This window comes from Pristis pectinata, chromosome 5 (genome assembly GCF_009764475.1).
Source record: "Pristis pectinata isolate sPriPec2 chromosome 5, sPriPec2.1.pri, whole genome shotgun sequence".
NCBI classification, from domain to species: Eukaryota; Metazoa; Chordata; class Chondrichthyes; order Rhinopristiformes; family Pristidae; genus Pristis; species Pristis pectinata.
Window position 1 is genome coordinate 43,226,179 of NC_067409.1, and position 11,575 is coordinate 43,237,753.

Genomic DNA, 11,575 nt, shown 5'->3' on the forward strand with positions numbered 1-11,575 from the left:
AAATCTCCCAAGACTCGAGACAAAATATACATAACAATGCCCTGTATCTTATCCACTCATGACTAACATGTAGTGGGAGAGAAACTGCCAGACATAACTACAAGCAGATGGTAGATGCAATCCAATGCAGTGAGCCTTAAGTATCAGAAGATTCACTGTCTTTGGTCAGTGTATATATCAAAATAAAAGTTTCAGAAAGAGTTTTGATTTCCATTCCTGATCCATTGCAGCATTGGACAGATTTAGGGGGATTCTCCTCAGCAAAACTAATATGTCAAAATTGGAAGAATTGTTCAAACACTTCATATAGTAAAACCCTTGGCAGTGGCAGGACAGCAGATTTTCTAGGTTACTGAATGTTACCACAGAAAGGACTCTCAAGGATGTTGCTGGCACTGGAGGGCTTGAGTTGTAACAAGAGACTGGATAGGCTGGGATTGTTTTCCCTGCAGTGGAGGCAGAGGGGTGACTTTATAGAGATTTATAAAATAATGAGGGGCATAGATAAGATGAATGGTCACAGTCTTTTTGCAAGGGTAGGGGAGTCTAAAACTGGTGGGCATAGGTTTAAGGTGAGAGGGGAAAGATAAAGAGGGCCTGAGGGACAAGGTTTTCTCTCCCCCACCCCCCCACCCCCCACACACAGAGGGTGGTGGGTATATGGAACAGACTGCCAGAGGAAGTGGTAGAGGTGGGTACAGTTACAACATTGAAAAGAAGTTTCGACAGGTTCATGGATAGGAAAGGTTTACAGTGAGATGGGCCAAGTACGCACAAAGTATGGCAGGCACGGTAGTATAGCGGTTAGCATAACGCTATTACAGCGCCAGCAACCCGGGTTCAATTCCGGTCACTGTCTGTAAAGAGTTTGTACGTTCTCCCCGTGTCTGTGTGGGTTTCCTCTGGGTGCTCTGGTTTTCTCCCACATTCCAAACACATACGGGTTAGGAAGTTGTGGGCATGCTATGTTGGCGCCAGAAGTGTGGTGACACTTGCGGGCTGCCCCCAGTACACTCTACACAAAAGATGCATTTTACTGGGTGTTTCAATGTACTGTACATGTGACTAATAAAGACAGCTTATCAGATGGGACTACCTCAGGAAGGCATCTTATTCGGCATAGACGAGTTGGGCCAAAGGGTCCATTTCCATGCCGTATAACTCTGTGTTTTGCGGATTAATACCCTCACTTTCCAGTGTTTGGGCAATAAACAAGGACTCCAGATGACAGTTCCAGCCACAAATCTACCCACGTTCCTGGCTCCTGGGTATTCTGGATTCCAATCCCCAGCTCCAACTGCACACCCAGACCTTGGCTCCGGATGCATACCACGCTCGCACGCTGGACCCCTGGCTCACATTCCCGACTAATAAATGAGCCGCTGTCAGACCACCAGGATTTCCAAACAATCAGATACTGGGCTATCGGAATTTTACTCGGTGTCTTTCAATTTTAAATGTCGTATCATGAACAATTCTGCAAAACTGGATTGGATAACTTTAAAAAATCTTAGGAGTTTACCAATACAAACCTTAAATCTTGGATCCCAGCCAACACTTACCTCCCCCAACGTCATTGAACCATAAGATGGGCACTGGCTCACTACAGAATGTAGAAGGGATTCATCCACCACAGCTATCACCGCCTGGAAACTACCCACACTGACATGCACTCATCCCAAGGGAGCTACATTCTCATCCCTTCATTACTGCCATGCGAAACTTCAGAAATTCCCCACTGACCCTTCTCATGGGAGCACTGTCCCAGAACAGCTCCAATGATTCAATAACCATCCCTGACATCATCTCTCGATGGTAACTAAGGTTCACTAAAAGCTGTCTTGCCAAAGTCACTTGCACTCAGAGAACAAATTTTAAAAGATCAAACAATCCCAGACTTATCACATCATTAGAATGGCATTGTTGTTAATTTGTGTGCATCTTTCTTCTGTTAAAAATTAATTTTTAAAAATTGTTTTGTAGCCCAAGACCACCTTCCTCGCTATTAAGACCACCACCAATTTTCATGTCTTCTTGTGAAGTTACTAATCACACCTCCTACATTCATACCAGATTGTGAATGTCTATAACAAGGTTCCCAGCATTAATCCCTGTGATACACCACTGGTCACAGGCTTGCAAAACAAAACCTCAACCTCTTGTAACAAAGCTGGTCTCAGATCCAATTTGCCAAATTGCCCTGACTCTCACGGACTCTTTATCTTTTGGATCAATCTCCATGAGGAAGCTTGTCAAAAGTTTTACTGAAGTCCATGCTGTCTATGTGCATTACCCTCATTGACACACTTAGTCATCTCTTTGAAAATTCAAATTAGTCAGTCAAATTCAATCAAATTAACAAAGGCCTGCTGATTACTCTTGACTAATCCTGTTGCCCAGAAATGTTTCCAATAATTTCCCTACTAATAATGTTAAACTCATCAGCTTCTCCCTTTTAAATAAAAAGATACCATGTTTGCTGTCCCCCAGTCACCTGGGGCTAGGGAAGTTTAGAAAATTTCTGTCAGAGCCCCAGTGACCTTCTCCCCTACCTCCCATCGCAGCTGAGGATTCATCTCAATGTGCCCTGGGCTTTATGCACCTTTATGCCTGCTAAACCATCCATAACCTCCTCCTTTTAAATGAACTCCACCATCAGCCTCCCCGAATTCTCCAAATCTCCTTCTCCATAGTGAATAAAGATGAGAAGCATTCATTTAAGACCTCTCCTACGTCTGCCAATTCCATGCACAAAGGAGGTGATAAAGGTAGCATTATAAGGAGGCAATCTTTGGGTCAGCAAAGAGATATATGGTTCTGTTGTATGTAGATCCCTTGCGAACCCAAGTGCAGTGCCACCTCCTCCATCTGTATCATAGAACATAGAACCATATAGCACCCAGGTCATGTATTCAACCACCTGCAGCACCAAGTCTTTTTCCCACTAGTAGCCAAGGAAAATGTCCTTTCTGAAAGTTACAGGTGTACTACCAAATTGGGAAATACATTTAAAATGGGGTTCAGTGCTGTTTTACTCAAAGATTAAGAGAGTCTTGTATTCATGTACTTCCTACAGATGGTTCATTATTGCATCTTAAGTGCAACATTAAAGACATACAGTCTATGCTGTTTAAGCCTACGCTAGCCATTTGTATTGGGAGTGAAACTGTCAGTGCTTGCCATCATTAGATCTTTAAGACTGACAGCAACTTCTCATGTACACATGCGCAAATTAAACATGGAAATGCAGACGATTCAAAATACAGTGATTCCCTGTTCCTCTACAAGGCACGTAGTTTGCAGAATTCTCCAGCCCCATAGAGATCTGATGAAAGCTTCCACTATTTACCAACTACTTTTCCTTAAAAAAACAATGAACATAATATACTTTGTTGTAAGAAATGTTTGAGAATTTTTAAATGGTGTTCTAAACCACAATAATGCTTTAAAACTTTCTGGCTATAAACAAAAAACAATTGTATTTATTGCAGTTCCCCAGGATAAATATTTCAAAATATTGAGAACATTTATATCCAAACATTATTTTCCACTTTTTAAAAAAAATCAGTACATGTGTTCCTATTTTATCTTCTCGCTTTATATAATGATAAAAAGCAGTCGTTAAAACTGTAGTTGTTCCTTCCTCCTTTGTGGCCTGTGAGAATTGTTCTATTCTCACCTGAACAGATATCCTCACTGCCTTTAGGAGCTGAATCAGATGCTGTCCAACATTTGTTGGGCAAGAGGATGCCTATGCTACATAGAACATTAAATCTTATTGGCAGGGTAGTGATGAACATCATTCCTTTCCCCTGGACTGCAAAATTTGGGCAAATATTTCCTTCAAGCTAGTTGTTGAACACTTATTGTTTTCTAGTAACGGAAGAGGGCAGAACATGTTTGAGATGCCAACAAGTCCCCCCAATATAATCTTAAAACATAAAATTTGTAATAAAAATCATCCATTCAATTGTTTCCTTCAATGCTGGAACTAAATAACTTCCCAAGAAAAAGGAAAACAGAAAGCCACCGTTTTCAATCATATGGATGCAAAATATTGAGAAATTAGTTGGGAATCTTTCCCTCAAAGTTAAATATTTGCATAAGCTATCAGAATGTAGGGGAAAAAAAAACTGTGCCTCATTAAAGCAAAAGGACTTGAACACCAGTGAAGAATTACGTCCCATCCCATCAGTATCTGGCATTATGGAAATAGATGTAGAAAGCTAAACATTGCTGAGAGATTGGCAGTCACAGTTACCAGCTATTCTCCACTACACACTATTGGGAATTCACATACCAGTCATTGGGAAATTGCTTACATTTGAGGAGGAATATTGGGTTCTGTGCTTGGCTATCATGGTTTAGGAAAAGTCTGAAATGAGTTAAATTGAGATGCCATTAATTAATCTAAACTGATAATGTGTCTAAGCGGACAGAGAGCAATAGACCTCAGCCTGGTTAGTTTGGTTTATACATACACTTGTTCACCCATTGTAGCCAGTGCAAAAAAAATGTTAAATCTGTTCAGGGTTTAATTTCTAATAAATAATTCTGCACACTTCAAAACAAAAACAAATCAAAATAGAGTTAGCAAATCTTTTCTCTGGCCCCACAAAATTAAAACATAATGTTAATCAAGATTTCATTCCACACAACTCAAATGGTGACACTGCTCTATACCAATTCTGTGCGTGTCCAGTGGAAATTAAGAACTATCATTACTACGTAGTTATGAATAAAATCTAAACCAGCAAATCAGTGCAGTCCTGAGGAAATGCTGCCTGGCATTAAACAGAGGCCCTGTCTGACCTCTCAAATGAACGTAGAAGACAGAAGAATCAGAGAACCATTAAGGCACAGGAGGTGGCCATACTTCATTTTTCTTGTGCGATAGTGGGAGGCCATCCTACCCACAGATTCTATACCAGCTGTCTGAGCCATGTCATCTATCTCATTCCCCCACTCATTTCCCTGTAATTCATTCTCTCTCACATGTCAAGCACCCTCCTACAACAACCGATTAACCTACCAACCAGCACATCTTTGGCATGGGGGAGGAAACCAAAGCACCCAGAGGCAGAACATACAAACTCCACACAGACAGCAGCCGAGGTCGGGATCAAAGCCAGACTACTGGAGCTGTGAGGCAGCAGCACTACCTGCTGTGTTGCCCTTCTGCCCATCAAGCCCAGTTTAACTCCTTCTACAGCAATCTATTCAGTCCCAAACAGATGTTTTCTCCCCCCACAACCCAAAATTTCTCTTCAAATACCTATCCAACATTACAACAGTGACTGCACTTCAAAAAGTAGTTAATTATTTATTAGGGTGTGCATGGGGTCACGAAAGCCACAATAAAAGTGATTTAATCCACCTTCAGCACTGACAGCCTTCATGAAACCCTTGTTAAAAACTAACAGCTTACATTGGTCTTTGAGAAACTTTTGCAAATTGAGTTTATAACATGGATATTTTTGTTCCAAAAATATCAATACATCAGCATCATTTCTTCTAAATTTATAACTACTTATGCTGTATTCCTCACCAGTATGGTAAAAATCCATTCCACATCTATCAATAATTTGATAAAGTTATTGGTCTTAGTTTATTATTGTCACATTTACTGAGATACAGTGAAAAACTTTTGTTTGCGTGACATCCAGACAAATCATTCCATACATGTACATTGAGGTAGTAAAAAAGGAAAACAGAATGCAGAATATGGTGTTACAGTTATAGAGAAAGTGCAGTGCAGGCAGATAAATAAATAGTGCAAGGCCATGACAAGAGTTCATCTTTTAGTGTATGAGAGATTATTAAAGATTACTGTAAAATTACTCTGCTTTGGGAAAATTCACGAATGGGACAGTTGTAAAATAGATTAGATGATCAGGTTCCAGCTTGTAAAAAATGACATGCATTGTGTGGCATTCGGTAGGTAATCAAAATGCTTAAAATGCAAAGTACTGCAAATGCTGGAAATCAGAAATTAAAATGAAAATTCCTGGGAACAGTTAGCAGGGCAAATAGAAAAAAAACTGATAGAAGGTCAAAGGCCTGTTTCCTCTCTCCATGGATACTATTTATTATTTCACTGAATGTGAATGTCACTGGCCATACCAGCATTTATTGTCCATCCATTATTGCCCCTGAACTGTGGGGGCAGTAAAAAGCCAACTCCATTGGTGATTCCAGACTACTCACGGCCCACACCAGGTCTCCTCACATTAGTGAAGCAAGGACATCTGGTGCGGCCCATGAGTAATCTGGAATTAGGGGTTTTTGTCTCTGACAATCTGGTTGCTTCAGATTTACCATAAACAAGACCAGCTTTTATTTAATTCCAGATATAGTTAATTTATTATCTGAACTTCAATTCTCAGCTGCCCTGGTGAGATTCCAACCCTGAAGATGTTAAGATATCTTTATTTGTCACCTGTACATTGAAACGCACAGTGAAATGCATCTTTTGCGTAGGGTGTTCTGGGGGCAGCCCACAAGTGTCACCACTCTTCTGGCGCCAACATAGCATGCCCACAACTTCCTAACCCGTATGTCTTTGGAATGTGGGAGGAAACCGGAGCACCCGGAGGAAACCCACGCAGACACGGGGAGAACATACAAACTCCTTACAGACAGTGGCGGGAATTGAACCCGGGTCGCTGGTGCTGTAATAGCATCACACTAACCGCTACACTACCTTGCCTGCACAGCTGCACAGCACGGCTCCAAAGCCGGCCTGGGAGAAAAGGTGGGGGACTGAGGAATGTAGAAGAGGGAAAGAAGCAATATAGAGAACCCATGGTAGCATCAAGGACACGCAATTAAATGAGAAAAAGGGATGACGGTGCAAGGCAAAACTAGACGATAATGAGACAACAGATGGATCCAGGGAGGTGTAAATGTTGACAGCAGAAAGTAGCTGCCCAACAATGGGGTGGAAGAAAGACAAGTTGGGATGGCACAGTGGTACAGTTACTAGAGCTGCTGCCTCACCGCTCCAGAGAGCCAGGTTCAATCCTGGCTTCCAGTGCTGCCTGTGTGGAGTTTGCATGCTCTCCTTATGACTTTGTGGGTTTCCTCCAGGTAGTCCGGTTTCCTCCCACATCCCGAAAAATTCTCTCAAAAACTAACTGCAAGTTGCCTTTAGTGTGGATATGTAGTATAATCTGGGGGGAGTTGATGGGAATGTGGGGAGAATATAATGGTCCCATCATGACAGCTGTGTACCAAGAGCGATCCCACCCCAGCACCAGCCACACCTCATTCACTTCCAATTACAAGTGCAGATTTACCAGCAGCTGCAGTCAGAGAGATTAAGTTCGAAGTCAAGGCTGCTAGATGTAAAACACCATGCCAAAAAATGTACGTACCAACACGGAGCCTGCTTTTAGTTGACCAGTGGTGGGAGAAGGAGGAGGTGAGCAAGGGAGCAGGGTGATCAAGGTCAGAGTATCGTGGAAAATTGAAGTGTCAGAAGCCAAAAGCTCAGGGTCATGCACCGTCCTCCAGCACATTAGAACACATCTCCTACTGCACCACGCCTTCTTCCTGCTGTAGACTCTGCCTCTGGTCTACTATCAACCACACTCACCCCTTCCTGTTTCCTCCAACAGACCCACAATGGCTGCCACACCCAAGCTATCAGACAGAAAACTGCTTCATATTATTTACTTATTTACTGCAGTTGTGGAGATTAGACCCAGCTTTTGACTTGACTATACACTTATAGAGTGCAATGTGTTTTATTGCTCAAGTTGTTCAAAAGAAAATCTTAACCAGGAGAAACAGAGCTGTTCTGAATCTGTGTACTCTTTCTTCAGCTATTTTTTGGAGGGAGAAAAGTTTTCAGAGCGGCACTAAAGAGTCAGCATCCTGAACAAATGAAATGGTTAAAAATGGAATAAGTATTTACCTGTCTTCTATACAAAATATTTCTGAAGAGAATATATGTCATTTTTAAACAGTCATATCAGTCTCATGCTCTGAATGACAGAGGGAAAAATACTTCAGCCAAAGGTGCAGCAACTGTATTGGTCGTGATTGCTAAATGCCCATTGTAGTCAAAGCTGCCAGTAACACATAGCTAGTGCTACTGCATTGAAGGCAGTCCAGAAGAGATTCTCAACAGTAATTCCTGGGAATGGGAGGGCTGTCTTATCGTGATCAGCTAAAGAAATTAGATCTATATTCTGTGAAGCTTAAATAAGAGACAATCTTATTGAAACATATGATACTGAGGCAGCATGACAAGCTAAATGTAGTGATGTTTCCACTAGTGGGAGGGTCTTAAACATGAGTAGGGGCCACTCATTTAAAACTGACGTGCTTAGGAACTTCTCACAGGGGACAGTGAATCACCAGAGGGTTGTAAAGGCCAGATCATAGGGATGTTTAAAAAGGAATTAGATAAATTTTTGAAAGATCAGAGAATTGAAGCCTATGGTGAACTGGCACAGAAGAGGAGTTAAAGCCTGGGACAGAATTACACGGCGAGGCAGGCTTTAAGGACCAGGTGACCTTCTCCTGCTCCTACTTCCTTACATTCCTATGACACCAGATCAATGTTGATCCTTCCTAATTATATTGCAATTATAGTTCTGATTATTCCTAAAATTATTCATTTTACATATATCAAAGATCCACAAATAAATGCAAAATAATTTGATTCTTATTATAGTGAGCTAAATCCCACTTTGCCTTTTATTCCAGATCCTCAGATAGAGGATTTCCAATATAGAAAGACTTTGAACATTTGGGCTTGCAAGCCTCAAATGAGGTCTTGTTCCCAGTCCCACATTCTTCCTTTTTTGCTAGTGTCAGTTCCACCCTCATCTGAACTTTCATACAGGAGCACAAGAAATAGGAGCAGCAACAGACCATTCAGCCCCTCAATATCCTAGTTGATCTTCTTCTGCTTCACCACCATTTTCCCACCCTATCTCTTGATTGCTGATGGGACTGCAGAAATTACTGCCAATTGTTGCCACTTCCACAATTAACATTTCTGCATTGCGTCCAACAATTGGACATCTTTGCTGTTATACGTCAGCAAAAGTCTACTCAGCAGCCAGACCAGTGTCTTGCACAGACTTGATATGACTGAAATGTCTGAGGACCCGATGTCTGAGGATCCCATTAGTTTCCTTTAATATATGCAAGCCTGTTGGATTCAGTATTCTGCCTACCGGAATTATCTCTTCGGTTGCATTTTGTACCCAGTCATTAATTACATTCTCACTACTTTGCTTTCTGTCTCAAAGTTGCATCTGATGTTAATTATCACTCGCCAGCTCATTATTCCAAACACTCCTTTGAACTTGAAATTGATGTTATTCTTTTCCACTTTTTAACCATTTCCCAACTTCAGAATGTCTGTAATACATTGCAACCGTCAGTGTTCAAATTTCATTAACTGTATTCAGAGGAATTTTACATCATTATGTTCCTGACAGTATCTTTTTCATTTATGTTCATGCTTATTATAGTTCTATCCTGTTTTAATCATAGTTTCTCAGTTTGCTTTATTAAAGGGATTATATCATGCAGCACATTATATCATTTGCAATTCACCCCAGGTCATTGGCAGACTTCAACAACTTTGTATCTGTTGCCCCCTCTAATCATATGTACATGTTACAAGTACCAATGGCCCTGCCTAATCTATGTGGATTTGGCCCCTTATTATGTTCGCAGGTCAATTAACTCAGAGAAACAAAGGGCTCCTTTGTGAAGTCAACATTCAATCTACCTCATTAAAAGACATGGAATAGAAAATATGCTAAAGTATTTTCATGTGTGATTTCTATCTGAATTATCCGTTGTGCAATGGGAGTTTATCAGATTAGATCATTTGTTCAATTGCTGAATTTCACATAGAAATGCAAGTGCAGATTACAGTCAATTGACAGTTGCAACTTGTTTTCCCACTGAACTTCCTGTGATCAGAAATTTCTACCCCAGCTACACAGAAGCTGGCATAACGTGGCAAGCACAGCCACATTCAGAAACACAAACTGACAAACTCAATATCACCTCTCTTATTGTGTTACTCGTTCTCCTTTCACCAGCCACCCCACAATATATGCAAGTGTATGACATGATACTTCACTTATTGTTTGAAAAACAAACTGCACACAGCCTCTTCAGGGGTCTGAGCATACCAAGTTATTGCTGTTAATTCATCTTGGCAAGTTCTAAACCTAGCAAGCACACAGGAATACTCGTCTCTGGAAATCGTTTCTTTCCAGTGTCGGGAAGCTTTGAATTGGCTCACATTGATGTATCAGTACCCATTAAAGTTAATGGAAATACTCAGAGGCAAGGAAACTTAGAAAATTAACAGCATTGTATAGGTGAAACACATGCCTTAACCATCTCATTGTCCTAATTAGATGGAAGGATCACTTTGAACCCAACTGACAGGACTTTGACATTTATAGAAACTCATTAGCAGTCTCCAAATCAATTTATGGAGAAATTAACACAATAATTCTGTTTGCTGGATTAAAATAAGCACTCTCTCCTGCCAAATGCACATCTCACACAAGTTCAAAAAGTTAAACACAGGCTGTTGAGAGAAGAGCCAAGAATTAAAGAAACCAAGATGAAAGATGCTGCTGGATTGAATTTTTTTTGAGGAGGTGACAGAGATGATTGATGAGGGTTGGGTGGTAGATGCTGCCCACATGGACTTTTAGTAAAGCATTTCACAAGGTCACTCATAGTAGGCTGATCCAGAAGATTAAGGCACATGGGATTGTTCAAAAAGAGCCATTTGACCACAGTTAGCTTTAAGATATTCTGAATGCAAAAGAAATCCCCAACTACCACCCCTCTCCCTTCACCTTGGGACAGGATTGTCACTGTCATTCTCATTAATTGGCTAGAGAGGCCAATTAATCATTAACAATTATCTGGCACACTGCAATTATTCTGGCCACCATGGAGTTTCCAGTCTTTCATTCCCTGGCGCACCATCCTGGTACAACTTCAACCCCAAACACAATTTCTTCTCTTCCTCCAAGGAGTCAACTTAATAAATTAAACAGAAAATACCGTAAATACTAAAACAGGGCAGGCAACACTTGTCACCGAAGAAACAATTGACCCTTTATCTTTCACGTTACTGATTGGACAACAGGTACATATAATCAGCAGTATCTACACTGTCCCTTAGATCTTCCTAAACCCATCAACCCTATCAAGGAAACAAGCAGCACTCACAGACATTACAATGAAATGAGGGAATATGTGCAATATTTTGCTAGAAGATATGCCAATCGCCCTTAATCACATTCAATAACATATGGCAAACATTTTTTAAAAAGGTCATTCAAAGCATGTGATGAGGTCACTATTATCATTGCATACTGCAAATTATTTATCTTTTGTCACTTCATAATCTCAATAGCACATCAAAGGTTAATGTGCTTTGGCAGAATTGTCACTGCTTATTTTGGATTTTTTCCTGTCCAATACTTTAGGAACCGCAGTCCTCATGTTAAGCTTGAGCTTTCACTTCCAACATGCAGCACCATCCATACTATTGCATCTGCTTTTGTAAATGGAA